General features: G+C 43.1%; 1 long non-coding RNA gene across 1 annotated transcript in view; it reads left to right on the forward strand.

Annotated features, from left to right (window-relative positions):
- LOC143940869 (uncharacterized) overlaps nucleotides 1–17347 on the forward strand; it is a 58081-nt gene that overhangs the window by 23480 nt on the left and 17254 nt on the right. Inside the window, exons 2-3 of the long non-coding RNA XR_013263946.1 lie at nucleotides 5442–5601; nucleotides 11473–11565. This is a non-coding gene — a long non-coding RNA (uncharacterized LOC143940869). The remainder of the gene's footprint in view (nucleotides 1–5441; nucleotides 5602–11472; nucleotides 11566–17347) is intronic.

Below are 17347 nucleotides of genomic sequence, written 5' to 3' on the forward strand. Positions count from 1 at the left end.
GGATTTGCTATAAATGCTGGTGATATCTATTATTACTATCATTTCTAAACCTGAACGCCAGGTAGACAACTAACCTAAAAATATGTACATGCAGTCTATGTTACCAGCCAAAATATTTGGAATTGTATTAGGCCACTTCCAATTCAGACACCCCTACCAGACAGCACAAACAGACCAATGACCTTCAGTGCAGTTTAGAAGTTTAGCTTGGTCAGAGACTCATCTCAGCCTGCTTATTGAACACCTGAAGAACAGCAGCACACTACTGATATCATCACTTTGCTTTCCACTTGTGTAACCATGTTTATAGTTTTAGATTCACAACACTGTGCAAGGCAATACAGCCCTGACTTATCTGAGTCCTGCTGCACTTGGGTTCATAAGGGGCCAAAACTAAGGCCTCCAATGCACTATTCCCAACACACATGTTCCAGTAGAAATGGCTGTTCATATAAGTGGGTGCTGAAGCGATCACTGGCTGGAACCGTGTCTAATTAGAGAAAGAGAATGTCACCAGCACACCAACGGTCTCTAGAATTAGTCCAAAGTTTCATTCAGCGATTACATCGTTACATCAGATTGCAACGTTTCGGAGCCACACAGGAACCATTTATCAGGCATGTGACTACACATGTGTCACATGCCTGATGAAGGGGTCCTGCGTGGCTTCGAAATCTGTTGTAACAATGTGATCACCAAATAAAACTAAAGCCTGGTACATACTAGTATTTTTTTTTTCGTTAAACCCAATGGGCTGAACAAGAAAAAACTGAAGAGCTTAGTAGCGATCTCCCCTACTGAGCTATTGTGTTCTGCCCAGGGGATGGCCCCCCACCAGAACACAGCGGTCAGTGCTCTCAGCCAATAGGTGCCGATCAGTAGACCATTTTCAGTCATGCCCCTTCAACAGATGGCGACCAATCAGGCAGCTCCTGTCTGCCGTAGACACGCACCAAATATTCAGCCCCTGTGTACTGTCCAGAATAGTTCTGCTGCTTTCTTTCTGATGTTACACAGGGGGTGACAGGGAGATTACTCCCCTCCAGCAATCATGTGACCATTGTGATTGGCTTTCATAGTGGTCAAATGATCGGGTACCGGTCCTCTGAGCTACCGATCATCATTAGTGGGGACTAAAGCTAGCTACACACTATACAATTTTTATACAATTTTCTTGTACAACTGTCCTTTAGAGTTATCAAAACCATATAATAGGAGGTCAAACCTAAACACTTTCAATTTGTTTGCAGTCAGGCAGGCCCTTGCACTACATAGTTAAAGGTAAATGTAAAGGAAATAGCGATTTAGGATTGCGGGTGGAATCGCATCAATTCTGCCTATGATCCCAAATTGCACTGCAATGCTGGCAAAACTCAGCATACTTGTTTGAGTGCCATTCATCTTTAATGACACCTAAAACGCTGTGTGGTTTTCCCGTGATTGTCACTTGATTTATCACACAGCAGTCATAGCAAACCACATCCCTTGAAGCTTGTCACCCAAAAAGGAGCAGGAGCATTTTTTGGGCAATAAGCTTTGCATAATGCGGTTTGCCACGATTGTCACACAATAAATCATGCAACAATCACGTAAAAATGAATGGCACAGAGACACACGTGCTGCATTTTGCCAGTAAGTAAGCAATATGCTTGAATATTTATCTCCATTCTTCTTACTATTGGATATTTATTATATCTCCAATACCTATATACCCCATCCCAGCCCAGGGGCGTTGCTAGGTCTTCAAAAGATCTAGAGCCCATAGCAGTGGTCACCAACCTTTTAGGCCTGCGCGCGCGCGGGGGGGGGGGGGGGGGGGTTGGGGTCGTGCCATATTTTGCGAGCCATGCCTGGTGTTGGTTCAACTCACCATAAGGCAGAATCAATGGGAGCCCTGGGCGTGTCACTTGCCTTATCTCCTGCCACCAGATGCAGCGTGTCACTTGCCACCATCGTCTGTCACCACATGCAGCGTGTTACTTGCCATGTCACCTGCCCCCAGATGTGGATTGTCTTTTGCCACTTTCACCTGGCAGCAGATGTGGATTGTCACTTGCCACGTCACCTGCCACCATTTGCAGATTGTCACTTGCCACATCTCCTGCCACCATTTGCAGATTGTCACTTACCATGTCACCGGCCACCAGATGTGTCATCTTGCTGCTCCCCACCGCACCCCTGTCATTGAAGCAAGGGGGTCTGGCTGCAAAGTGGAGCTACACCGATGACAGGAAGCACGTGACCTGCAATCCACCACGCTGTGAAGGCAGAAGAGCGCTGATGTATGTCATCCCTCTACTCCCACCACACCTTGCTCCCACATTGAAGAGGCCCAGATGTAAAGAGCGCTGATGTGGAGCGGGTGGCCAGAGATTTCATCTCTGCTTGTCCGCCCACTCACTTCTCTTTTCAGTCTGTCTCATGCAGCCAGCCCATCCGCCACAGCAGCCGTGACCATGACTCACTGGTTAGGCAGGGACCCTGCAGCAAGAAACTCTGGGCTATGGGCCCCAGATTCAGGGCTATAGCCCCAATAGCCACCCCCTAGCAATGCCCCTGCTCCATCCTATAGGTACAGGTAATACCACATATGTTTGACTCCCATTATTTATTAAAATCATAATGTAAGGTACTGTGATCTCCTATTGTTTTTTTGGTGTGTGTGCATACACACCCCTTTATTCAATTATTCAGTGTAGTGCCTGCCAGCTAAAGAGAGCTATTTATAAATAGAAAGCAATTGTTAAATACTATAACCATGAGTGTTGTAGGTGGGAAAAAGACCAGGGGCTTCAGCCCGAAGGTAAATTTGATAACCCCTTCCACATTTTAAATTGAAAAAACCTCCCTCCCCTTGCTGGCTCAGAGCATGGGCATGCGCTCTGAGCCAGCAATCTGCTCCAATCATAGGCTTCTCTATGAGAAGCCTGTGATTGGATCCCATAATGCCCCTTTCTGACCTCAAAAAGGGGAATGAAGATCAGCACTGGGGCATTGGCAATGTCCATGAATGCAGCCTCATCAGTGCCCATGAATGCAGCCTCACCAATGCCAATCAGTGCACCCTCATCGGTGCCCATCAATGCAGCCTGATCAGTGCCTATCTGTGCAGCCTGATCAGTGCCCATCAATGCAGTGTCACCAGTGCCCATCAGTGCAGCCTGATCAGTGCGTATCTGTGCAGCCTGATCAGTGCCCATAAATGCACTGTCACCAGTGCCCATCAGTGCAGCCTGATCTCTGCCCACCAATGAAGCCTCATCAGTGCCCATCATTGCAGCCTCGCCAATGCCCATCAATGCAGCCTCACCAGTGCCCATCAGCTCAGCCTCACTAGTGCCCATCAATGCCGCCTCACCAGTGCCCATCAATTCAGCCTCATCAGTGCCCATCAATGCAGCTTCATCAGTGTCCAGCTATTGGTGCAGACTTACCAGTGCCCAGTCATCAGTTCAGCCTTTCCTGTGCCTATCAAGCAGCCTGATCATTGCCCATCAGCTTAGCCTCACCAGTGCCCATCAATGCAATGTCTCCAGTGCCCATCAGCTCAGCCTCACCAGTGCACATCAATGCAGCCTCACCACCAGTGCCCATCAATGCAATCTCACCACAATTTCCCATCAATGCAGCCTCATCATCAGACATCAATGCAGACTGATCAGTGCCCATTCCATCAGCTCAGCCTTACCTGTGCCCATGCAGCTTGATCAGACAGCAGTGCCCATCGGAAGAAGAGAGCCACCAGTTTACACAGAGCGGGGATCTCCAACTTACCCGGCAAGGCTGCAGTGTAACACTAAGTCTCGCCTCCTGGACAGTCTCCTATGATGGACGTCACACATCCTGGCATTGGACCAGCGTGACTTCCATCATAGGAGCCAGTCCAGGAGGTGGGACTTCGTATGTTACTCAGCAACACCAGGTAAGTGGGAGATAGAGATTCCCACTCTGTAAAAACCGGCGGCGCTCACCCCCCCTTCCCTTCAGAGGCAGACTGGCAGATCGGTCCAAAAGCAGCTCGAGGGCAGGTGGCCTATAGCCCCGAGGTTCTGGCCAACCCCAGGTCTTGGGACTCGGGGACAATCATTTTAATTGTTAATACCGAGACCTAGGGCTTTTTGGGGACCCACTCGGGCTATAGCCCCGGTCAGCCCCCCCCTGGCGCCACTGACTATAGCCGGTCAGACAGCATTTTCAGAAGTAGCCCATGACAGGTTTCCATTAAAGCAGAATTAAACCTGGGGATAAAAAAAAGGCCCCCAGGAGCTGTATGCCATAATGTACTAGTATGCACAGCACATATTACAATATGGCAGGCTTACTTGTCAAGTGATCCGCTCCAGTGCTGTGATGTCAGTGCTCTTAACTGTCACGGTCACTTCCATATTCTCGCAGTTTTTCTACACCCGCTTGATTGTAAAGACTATGATAATGTCATTCCTGTACATGCACACAGTAGTCACATCATCACAGCACAGTTTGGAGCTGAAAATGAATGCTGAACTGCGCATGTGTGGCTCAGTGTACAAGCAGGTATAAAAAAAAGAGCCCTGATTCCTCTTTAAAAATCAAATTTTTTCCCCCTAGTAATTCAGCCAAACACCCAAAAAAAAAATAATCAGTCAACATTGAAAGTACAATCTTCAAGCTATCAAACTATGTAAACATTATTCTGACATAGTTTATTACCCTGACTGTTGTAATAAATAACCTAACTAATCAGACTTGAGGTCAGAAGAGACTATGCTTAATTTGTCAGTTGCAAAACCACAGAGGTAATGTTTGCAGAAGTAATTTTTATGCAGGAAAGCAGCAATATTCTGCGCTCACCGCTCGAGTGTGAAATTAGAAAGCCATGTCGTATTAGAATGTGAAGGACAGGATGTGAATCTAAGCTGAAAAGGAAAGTATCTTTTTAAGAGGGAGAAACACTATTCTAGTCCACTTCTAGAGTTTGAATGGCTCCTATTTAGCTATAGTATATAATAAAACCTGCCCAAAAGATAAAAAGCAATAGAAAGATACTCAAGCATGACGCCATTAAAATTTCTCAATAACATAAAATGGCTCAGAATATGCATGGCCCTATATCTCTCTCTCTCTCTGAGCTCCATTTTGTTTAGGTAAGCTGCCTCATTTGTCATATTTAACGTCATACAAACGTCCATCATAGTATTTATTTCTGGTGTTGTATTTTTTTTTTTTTTTTTTTGTAACTGTTCAAGTACATACAAGCCTTGGGCACTATGATTTGTATCTATTGCAATTAATAATTTTTATTTTCCCCAAAACAACTATGCTTCTCCATACTAGAAACGTATATTTAAAGGTTAGCTAAAAATATGAAGCATCAACTTTAGTATCTCAAAGCAAAACAAAATTCTCCCAATCAATATTAACTATTTGTAATGCACTGCTCCTCTCACTTCCTGCTTTTACAGGAGACATTGAGGGCAGTGGGAGCCATAGGTTGTGTGTGCCTATGGACACATAAAGCACCTGGCTTACTAAGGAGCCACCTGGAGCAGTGAAAAGGTGACAGTGTTGGCAGGAGATTGCCAAAAGAGAGTGCTTTCTGTGCAACATCACTGCACAGAGAAGGTAAGTATGACATTTTATTTATTTAAATTTGACTTTAGTATCAGTTTACATTCTGCTTTGAGTAAACCTGAAAGTCCAGACTGTTGAAGATTTATACAAATTACAACTTTTCTATTAAAGTCAAAATTGGCCCCTACCTCCAACCTTCTAATTCCTCCTATTGGCCAATTAAGCTAAATGATTGGTTTTGACCATCTCAATAACAATATGTTACAGCCCTTTTTCTTTCTGGGATATCTTTAGATTTTGGTGCTGTGATAGTTTGACAACGATTTGGGCATGCAATAGAATACCCAAATTAATTTCATATTTTTTTTCAGACATATAAACTTTCTGTTCATGGCACTTATTAACCAGCTGGTTTTTAATTTTTTACTATATCAAGGGGGTAAAAAATGAAATATTTTGAAAAATGAAACAGTTTCTCCCATTTTCTATTAATAAAGATCAAATAAAAATGTCAGAATATTACAAACACTCCAAGATGGCCCCATTTTGGAAAGTGGACCGCCCCAAGGTGATCTTATTTTTTTCCCCTTTTATTGGAAATGAAGAAACATGCTGGTATTGAGATAGAAAAGGCATGCTTAGCCTTAAAAAGTTGCCCACTGAAACCAAGGGCCAGTTCCCTGAAGGATAAAATTTCACTGCGTGCAATGGTTAAATATCATGGATAAACTCAAAACACTTTAAGCCCCCTCCCCTCCAACTAATCCCCAATCAATAATAGTGATGCCCCATACACACGGTCGGATTTTCAGACGGAAAATGTTCGATGGGAGCTATTTGTCGGAAATTCCAAACGTGTGTAGGCTCCATCGGACATTTTCCGTCACACAAAATTTGAGATCTGGTTCTCAAATTTTCCGACAACAAAATCCGTCGTCGGAAATTACGATCGTGTGTACTCAGTTCCGCCACACATGCTCGGAATCAAGCAGAAGAGCTACACTGGCTATTGAACTTCATTTTTCTCGTCGTTCGTGTTGTAGATTACCACGTTCTTGACATTCGCAATTTCCAACTAACTTTGTGTGACCGTGTGTATACAAGACAAGTTTGAGCCAACATCCGTCGGAAAAAAACCATGGATTTTGTTGTCGGAATGTCCGATCAATGTCCAATCTTGTGCATGGGGCATAAGTGTCACATTAACCCCCCATCATTGGTGGTTAGTGACACTTTAAACCTCCTCAGAACAATCCGACAATCATCGGTGGTCAGTGACATTTAAAAACACCTCAACCCCCCCTGCCATCACAGGTGGCATTTAAAAGCCCCCCCCCCCCCCCCCCACATGCACACACCTTCAATCGTAATCCTTCCATTTTGCTGTAGCTTCTCTCTTCTCTTTCCATCAAGCTGCAGTCCTCATTCTTCCTTCTTCCCCTTCCTCCAGAACACCAAAAACCAAATCTGGCCCATTTTCTTGATGCAGAGGACCACAACGCATAAGATCCATTGCATCAAAAAAGTATACACTATCTTGTGCATGGTTTGGTACTACACAAAGCAAAAGTCCTAAGGTGACCCCTGCTTACACTTTTTTTCTTCACATTTCCAGTGATGGAATAAATCAAATCATAAACTTTGCATACAATGACTAACAAGGAAAATACACACATAATAGAGAAAGAATCATTTTACAACAAAATGTAACATCCTAATTACAATGAATATTATCCACCAAGATAGGTCAGTGCAGATAGTACTACTGCTCTTTGGCCTATGAGGTGATCTGTAAGTAATAGTAAGCAGGAACAAGTGTTAAACAGGCTAGATAGCACATACACTATGTTACCAATTGTATTGGGACACCTGCCTTTACACATTAACTTTAATGGCATCCCAGTCTTAGTCTGTAGGGTTCAATATTGAGTTGGCCCTCCCTTTGCAGCTATAACAGCTTCAACTCTTCTGGGAAGGCTGTCCACAAGGTTTAGGAGTGTGTCTATGGGAATGTTTGACCGTTCTTCCAGAAGCGCATTTGTGAGTTCAGGCACTGATCCCGGACAAGAAGGCCATGTGCGCAGTCTCCATTCTAATTCATCCCAAAGGTGTTGTCAGGTTGAGGTCAGGACTCTGGGCAGGCCAGTCAAGTTCTTTACCCCAAACTCACTTATTCATGTTTTTATGGACCTTGCTTTGTGCACTGGTCCAAATCATTTGGTGCGCGGTTGTTTTTTGGGTGTTGGGCTTGGCCCCTTAGTTCCAGTGAGGGGAACTCTTCAGGCATCAGCATACATTTTGGACAATTTCATGCTCCTACCTTTTGGGAACAGTTTGGGGATGGCCCCTTCCTGTTCCAATATGACTGCACACCAGTACAAAGCAAGGTCCATAAAGATATGGATGAGCGAGTTTGGGGCGGAGAAACTTGACTGGCCCTGACCTCAACCTGATAGAACACTTTTGGGATGAATTAGAGCAGAGACTGCCATCCAGGCCTTCTCGTCCAACATCAGTGCTTGAACTTACTAATGCGCTTCTGGAAGAACGGTCAAACATTCCTATAGATACACTCCTAAACCTTGTGGACAGCCTTCCCAGAGAAGTTAAAGCTGTTATAGCTGCAAAGGGAGGGCCAACTCAATATTGAACCCTACAGACTAAGATTGGGATGCCATTAGTTCAAGTTCATGTGCATGTAAAAGTAGGTGTCCCAATACTTTTGGTAATATAGTGTATGTTAGAATACCTTTAACACAAGGATAATTCCTTTACCTACCATGGAAAAATTAGAATTGTTGTGACCTGATATCTCTTCAAAGCTGTGTAAAACTATTTGCAGGAGGTTCTGTGGTTCCATAATTATGACAATGATAGAGTTTAGGAGATACTGAACTAATATCTCTATAGGGGAGCTCTTCAGCATCTAGAACCATCCCAGTATTCCTCGACGGAGAGCATGCATTGTGGGATCTCCTTAGGTGCCTTGCAGCAACCAGGAGGGATGTGGTAGAGTAATGAAGCAGTGGCCTGGTGAAGGTATAGGCCAATGTTGCCTATCTTTTAACAGGGGCAGAGTGAATGACTGGTTGATAGGAAAGGATTGCCTATAGTATATTAGTATGTAAAGTTACAGACTGGTGAATTATACCCTTCGGGGCAAGCCCAGTATAGGCTCCATTGGAGAACCCATAGAGCACCTACAATGAGGGAACTGGAAGTGCTGTCAGCATCCTCGCGTACAGTTGAACTTGAAATGTACAGTGTTGCTGATGTCAGGTGCAAAGAGGAAGAGGCGTAAATGTGTTATGGAAAGAATTGTTACAGCATAATGTTAATAGGCTGATCACATGGACATGACTTTATTTCTGGATGTGGGCCTCTGGCCAGTATTATGTGAATGACCAAGATGGAGGTGTTCCTCCACGTTTCAGGTGCATGGTGCCCCATTCTGTTCCTATTGCAGGAGGACGGTGGGAGGTGCTCTTGGCCAGCATGATTGTCGCTGGCAGCCAATCAGGGTCCTGCTTACATACAGTCCATCCACATTTCCACTTTTTAAATCTTGAAAGTAAGCCACTATACAATATGATCCATAAATCAAATGATATCTGTGCAATTGGTGACAATCCCATCTACATCAGAAACACACTCACCTTTTCATATATATCTTAGGACAGGCATGTTTTTGCCTCCTGCCCTCCACTATTAGAGGATTGATTGACAGCTGGGCTCATATACACCCTCTCCGATATTTCAGTGCAAAGGAAGACTCAAGAACCTCCCCCATCTATGTTATGGACAGGAGGAAAGGGATGGATTCCACAGTCCTATTTAGTTTCTGTTGTCTTGATACAGGCAAATGAGTGTTATAATCACAGATCAGGACTCACAGAATCACCAGATTAAAATAAAGGAAAGAAAACTTAAAAAATGAAAAAACAAAATGAATGTAGCTACGGACTGGCTGCAAAAAAAATTACATTTTTACATTTACATAGATTCCCTTTAAAGTGGCAGTAAAGTCCGTTCTGCCACTTTTACCTACAGGCAAGCTTATATTAAAGCTTACCTAAAGGTAAAATGAACTGCTTTTTTTCTCACACTATAGGTGCAGGAACTGCCCTTTCAAGTCCCCCCTTGTCTCTGCCCCCTACCCACCTCTGGGCACTGCCCCTTGATCCCTCCCCCTATCCACCTCCCATCACCACCCCTTTTAGAGAATACAGAACCAAGTATAATTTTATGGTGCTAAGTAATTTGTATGACATTTGTTAATGATAGGCTGTAAAATATATCCCTTGTAGCCTGCAACAATACGCCTCCCTTTCAACAACAGTTACCTCCAGCAGCAATAGACTCGTCCACAACAAAGTACCCAGCAAGTAAAAATAGATTCACCACAGCATTGATAGACCCCCTGTCAGCAACAATACATCTCCTCCAGCAGCCAACAATAATAGACCCCTCCCTCAACACTAGATCCCTCCCGGCAACAATTGATACCCTACAGCAACAACAGATCCCCCAGAAGCCAGTGTTAATAGACCCTCCAGCACACCCCAGCATCCCTTCCCATTACATACATTCAGTGCTGGAGATGCCCCCCCCCCCGCATTCCCGCTGAAAAAAAGCCCTGAAAATTAATATCTCCTAAATGTTTGATGCATGCTAGCATATTGTGACATTCCATTGCAGGGGAGCGGGTGTACTGATGTTTACATTTGTTTTATTATTGGGATTTACTACTCTTGGAACCTGTTGCTTTACTCCACATAGTAAATTGGAATTGGATTTGTCCAGCCACCATTTGTATCTCTTGAGAAAAAGTGGAGACTGACAACTTGCTGATCATTTTCCTCCACTTGTGCTACCCCGACAGGGCATAGAATTTATATAGATTGTCCCTTACCCATTTTCTATGAACCTTTATATTTAGTTCACATGCTGCCATCTAGTGACCTTTCGTGGTAATGCACTTGTTTTCACATCATTTTCCCTTATCTTATGACATACTTCCTTAGTATGTAATGCTCCACCCTTCTTCCTGTTATTGTACTTCCTGTGTCATGATACAGCTGCAAGCCACATGTAGCAGGGCACACGTATTCTGCATTGTAAGTTACAGACAATATCATCTTTTGACTGCATAAATACTACAAGCTATTCATCTGTTTGTATCCTGTCATCTGCTGTAAACTGATGTTCAGAATAAAAGAATCTTTGTGGATGGAATCGGTATTTGGTGAGTTCAAACTATCTGATGAGGATTGTCCTCAGTGATTATATCTTATACAGACCAGGCATAGAGGTCTCACATGGGATAGTTGCTTCACAACAATCGGAGTCAGAATACATGACACTGTCCAGAAGGATGCAAAGCCATTCACAGAGCATTGCTTGGGGTGCCACAGCCAGCTTCCATATCCAAGATGCCAAATCTGAGGACCCACAGCAAAAAGAAGAAACAGCTGCTGGCTTAAAAGAAAAAAAATAACGAAAGTTCAGTTTTAAAGAAAGTCCAATTTAAAGCATAGAGTTCAGAAAATGGATGAAAAAATACACTTCTTATTTCATGACTCCATCGCACTAGTAATCAACTTTTTTTCTCTATGACTTTCTATGTGTACTTTTACACATCTTGTTCTGACTTTGGCAGACAGATATTAGTCACTAGTTGCAAATACACCTGTCGTAGCTGATAAGGCCATACATGAGGTTATTTGTTTAATTTAGTCTGTGGTTCACTGTTCATCCAGTTTTACAAGCAGTGACTTTTTTTTGCCATGTACAACAATTGTTCAAGCATATCTTATATTAGTAATTGCATATCTGAGTGTGAAATATTTATAATAAATGTTTCTAAAACATCAAGGTTTGCTGTATAACTTCAATAAATATTCAATTCCTTTTTTGTTTTAGTTTTTGACAGATTTGACCACACAACATTAAAGAGTAACTCCACTTTTGTTGAGAAAAAAAGTATTCCCCTCGGGTGATCTATCTACATTGCAGGTATTTTATCAAACTTTGTTGAAGATTCCTACCTTTTGTTATTCAGAAGAAATCCCTGTGTGTTTGTCTGTGTCCATGTGAGAAAGTGAATCTAATGGGAGTGGTTTCATAATTATTAATCAGCTGCTGCACCTGCATGGCTCTAATAAGGAACATTGCAGGATCTGCATCCCTTTAAATGTAATTTCCTATTGGGAGTATCTCACCAAAAATGAAATTTTTGTTGCAAGGGATGCCTGACATCTGACTTGTATCTTAGTGTAGACTTCTATGAAAACCAGTGAGTCAATCATGCAAGCAAGAAATGCTTTTTCTAGGGGGCTTCCTAGAAACATCTCCAGGTGTCCATATTGCATTTCATTTTACAGAAAATGACAGAGCTGGAGATTGAAAAGGAAAGGTAATTTTTAATAACATTCAATTATATTATGACTTTATTTAATTACAGTTGTATATGCTATATTCTTTTTTCCCATGAAAGTGGAGTTACCCTTTAAGCATTTCTAATTTGTTTTTATCTGCGTATGTAACAGTCAAGAAGAACTTACAAACTATGGGGGGGGGGGGGGGGAGGGGGGGGGAGCAATAAACAATACAATGTATATATATATATATATATATATTTATACTATGGTAGTCTCATTAACTTACTTGCCTACTGGGCACTTTTACCCCCTTCCTGCACAAGTCAATTTTCAGCTTTCAGCGCTGTCACACTTTGAATGACCATTGCACAGTCATGCAGCGCTATACCCAGACAACATTTTTATCATTTTTTGAGACAGACAGAGCTTTCTTTTGATGGTATTAAATCACCACTGGTTTTTAAATTTAGCAAAAAAAATATTTTTTTTCCTTAGTTTCTTTTATAAAATTTTGTAAATAAGTAATTTTTCTCCTTCACTGATGTGCTCTGATGAGGCTGCATTGATGAGCATCGATAGGCTGCACTGATTGGCACTGACGAGATGGCACTGAAAGGAACTGATGAGGAGGGACCAATATGCAGCACTGATGGGCACTGATAGGTGGCACTGATGGCCACTGATATTCAGCACTGATAGGTGGCACTGATGGACACTGATAGGTGGCACTGATGGGTACTGATAGGTGGCACTGATGGGCACTGATAGGCGGCACAGATAGGCAGTACTAATGGGCGCTGATTGGCAGCACTAAAGGCCGGCACTGATGAACAGGCACTGAAGGGCACTTAAAGGCAGCACTGATTGGCATCACTGATGGACACTGATTGGCATCACTGCTGGGCACTGACTGGCATCAATGATGGGCACTATTGGGGCTGCACTGATAATCAGCTCATAGTATTTACCATATTCATGTATTTCTTCCATATGAACTACTTGGTTGATCCAGCCAGTCACCTTTCTGCTTTAATGTAAACTGACCACACAAAGCACAGAAGCTGAACTGTGTCAGTGTGGCCAGTTTTCATCCTTTGGCTGGCCATTCAGAAGTTCAAGATACCGCACAGATGCACAGCATGCCTGTATTGGTTAGTTTGTTCAGCCACCATGCCCCCAAACCAATCACAGACTACCACGGGCCCACACCCCTTCCCGAACACAGCCTGATGGCTGAACAGGCAGTGGAATACAGGTACACTGGGTGTCTGCACTATCAGGAAGAAGAGATGCAAGGTTACATGACAGAATTTTTTAACCTTGTAAAAAAGTTAAAATAGATAATATCTGAAACCTAGCAAAACATTTATGGTGCCTGCATAGTTGTAACTGGATCAGAAAGTGTCTATAACATTGTATGTTTACAAATACTTTAAAGTAATTCAGGTTTAGGATGGCAAAGAGCATGCATAAACATGGATGCTTCACAGCAATATTTTGGTAACTAATTTAGATTAACATGTGACTACATAGCATAGTCCCTATAACAACAGACAGTCAAGCTGAGAGTCACTACTTCAGTAAAACAGTTCAGAACACAGCTACTTGTGATTATCCTCATAAATAGTGTACCTCACAGTAAAGTCTAGTTTTGGTAACACAGGTGAATGAATGAATGAGTGACTTGTATAGCGCTACCTATGCGAACTGAATCGCCTCAGGTTGCTTTCTTGCCACCGGGGTCCATCTGCAGCTTTTATGCGGTCCTTTAACCTGTAGGGTCCCGACACACTTACAACACATACAACATTGACATACACATACACATATTATGGCCAATTTTTTTGGACAGGGTCTAATTAACCTACCAGCATGTCTTTGGAGTGTGGGAGGAAACCGCAGTACCAGGAGGAAACCCACGCAGGCACAGGGAGAGCATGCAAACTCCAGGCAGATAGTGTCGTGGTCAGGATTTGAACCGCTGGAGGGATCCAAGGACAAAGGGCTACCCTACTGGATCCAAAGTACTCTGGCGTGACTGCCCGTGCTCTGGTTCTGACAGTGAAGGGCCTCTCACCTGGCTGCAGACCACTTACCCAGCTAACTCTGCCTCATAAGATGTGGCTATTTTAAGCTGCTGAGGGGGGGGAAACTAAGGATTTTATACTCCCCCGGGTTAAAGGAGCTTGCAATTGCATCTAATTGTTTTAACTAAATGGGCACTGTGCTACAGCAGGACAGTGCACTATCAAATGTACAGGGCTTGGGGCTAATCTAAGGTCTGACTGATATAGATTGGGGCTGATCTGAGGTCTAAATTGTATAATTTGGGGATGATCTGAGATCTGAATGGCATAGACTATGGCTGATCTGAAGTCGAAATTGTATAGATTGTGGCTGATCTTAGGCTTAAATGGTATGAACTGGTGCTGATCTGAGGTCTGAAGTGTATGGGTCAGGACTGTTCTGAGGTACATGATGTGTATGGAATGGGGCTGATCTGATGTCTGAAGTGTATGGATTTTGCCTGACATGAGTTCTAAAGTATATGCATGCATTAGGTTTAAAGGGCATGTATGCATTAGCTTAATATGAGGTCTGAAGTGCATACATGTACTGGGGCTGGTCTGAGGTCTGAAATATATAAACTGGGGCTGATCTGAGGTCTGAAGTGTATAGATTGGGGCTGATATGAAGTCTAAGGCCAGGTTCACAAATATGCGGCTGCGGGTTCGTGCCTGGGGTCTGCCGCATGTCTGTTCACAGGTTCTGGTGCAATTCAGGCTTCTGAAGTCGCAACTGAACCAGACCCAAACACGCACAGATCTGAGGTCTGAAGTGTATGCATGCATTGGGCCTGATCTGAGGTCTGAAGTGTATGCATGCATTGGGCCTGGTCTGAGGTCTGAAGTGTATGCATGCATTGCAGCTGGTCTGAGGTTTGAATGTACAGAAATTGGGGCTGATTTAAAATCGTTATGCAATGTTGTAAGGTTGACATACAACAGATAATTCAGAAGTGTGTGTGCAACTCAAATTAACAACAGGCAGGCCAGACATACCACAACCAAACCATGAAAAACAAGGGCAGGGTTCAGGTTTCCTAAATATTAACATGCTTTGCATGTGAACCAGTTTCAGTTTTTGCAGGCATAGTGCTGCTGCTAATGGCAAGTTAAACTCACCAATTATTATGCAATCATTTTTGAGTTTAACTTGCTGCTAGCAGTAAAACGTTGAGTGCATACATTGAAAACCAACTAAGAGTAGAACACGTTATTGTTCACTGATGGAAAAGTTTCCTGATCCCTGAGCTCGGCAGCACTGAGATGTTACAAACACCTTTAGAGCCTCAGCTTTGTGGCTGCGGGCAAATTAACAAATTATTTCTGTAAAAATATAGCTGTTATATTTTTTCAAACCTTGGCATGTACCCCCAATAAAAAAAATGATCTATGCTCCTGATATAAGCAGCTGTCAAAGTCAGAAGTTAAAAGGAAAATGTTGCCTTGCTGGGCATGAGAAAAACACAGGTTCACTTTACAGAATACAGCACTGTTGTTTACCTGTCTCCAGCCTGCTGATTGGATAATAAAAGAGCAACAGCAAACTAGCAAGCTGTCAGTTTTGCTCATCAAAACCTAATAGGCTCTTAGCACACAATATTCTCTTCATCAGAAGACAAGACAGAATACAATGACAGACCATATACGGTTCTGATCTGGTACATTCAGCCTGCCCATAGACGGTTCAAATCTCAGGCAGTTCCAATGCAAACCATCTATGGGCAGACTGAATATACCAAATTGATAGATCGATTGATCAAACCAACCAGCATGCCAGGTTTTACCTGTGATTATCGCTATCAGATGCTATAGCTGTTAGAAATAATCATTGTCTTCTCTAGGTGGGGATGGCTTCCCCCACTTAACCTCAGGGAGAAGACAATGGCATGGCAGAAGGAATTCCTGCATCAACACTGCCTGTGTTAGGAGTTTAAAGGGATGAGGTGGCAACCCTAGTGAGAGTTTATTGACAGATGATCTTCAATTGATGTTCTTCAGACCAGCATTTGCATCTCCTTCTAAACTGAATCAACCTTCTTCATGCTGCTTTTGCATTCCAGTAGATTTATATGGGGAGAGGAGCAGTTCTGACATGAACCCGTTTGTCTCCTTTTGGTCTCGGTCTCGCTTAGGCCTGCCATACACAGAGAGAATTTCTTTCCTCAGCCACGGGTTGCAGGAAAGAAATTTGCTTTATTTCCATATTAACAACACCAGTGTTTCTCAGTTCCAGTGCTCAAGGCGCTCCAACAGGTGATTTTATCATTATAACTGCCTTAGTAATTACCACAGCCGTTAAATCTGAGGGAAAACCTTAAAACATGACCTGTTGTGGCACCTTGAGGACTGGAACACTGGTTTGTGTTAATGTGAGAATCAAGAAAATTTCTTTCCTGCAACCCGTGGCTGAGGAAAGAAATTCGCACCATGTATGGCCGGCCTAAGCGAGACCAAGACCAAAAAGAAGACAAACAGGTTCATGTCAAAACTGCTTCTCTCCCCATACAAGTCTACTGGAATGCAAAAGCAGCATGAAGCAGGTTGATTTAACTTAGAAGAAGATACAAATGCTGGTCAGAAGGACATCAATTGAAGGTCAAGTGCATCTGTCAATAAACTCTCACTAGGGTTGCTACCTCATCCCTTTAAAACCAAACACATATGAATTACACAGGTTCTGTGGTTGATTAAGGTGGTAGTTAAACTCAAGTGGAGTCTCATCTGAATTAAATTAGCCTCAGAACCAATTGTAATTCATATGTGTTCGGGTTTAAAGGGATGAGGTGGCAACCCTAGTCAGGGCCATCTTTAAGGCAGGGCAAAAGGGGCAGCTGCCCTGGGCCCCATCATTGCTGTGGGGCCAAAAGCAGCTGCCTCATACTTGCCAACTATCCTAGTTTAAATTCCCATGTCCCTTAACGTTTTAGCCATGTGTTGTGTCACGATATCTCAGTGTAAAGTTCTGTTACTAATGCTGCCCAGCTCTGCCCTATTGCCATATGCAGACCCTTTGTTTACATGTAAATAACCCGCATTAATATTTAAATACCGGTGACATTAATATGTAAATAGCTGTGGACGGCTGCATTGATATGTAAATAGGGGCAGTATTTATATGTATATCATGCCCCCTGAGGTCGTATACACCACCATTTCTGCTGAATGCTGCCCACTGGGGAGGTAAAGGGGCAAGCTTGAAAGTCCTGCCTACATCTGTGCTCATTAAACCTACCATCAGCCTGTTCTGCAAAGGCAAATTGGAGGTGGAACACTTTTTCAAAATAACATGATACCACAGCACTGTGAATTTTTTTGCATGTGAATTGGGTGGCGTAAAATCCCCTTTATATG

This window comes from Lithobates pipiens, unplaced genomic scaffold (assembly GCF_037356315.1).
Source record: "Lithobates pipiens isolate NorthernLeopardFrog02 unplaced genomic scaffold, aLitPip1_a1.2 Scaffold_3, whole genome shotgun sequence".
NCBI lineage: Eukaryota > Metazoa > Chordata > Amphibia > Anura > Ranidae > Lithobates > Lithobates pipiens.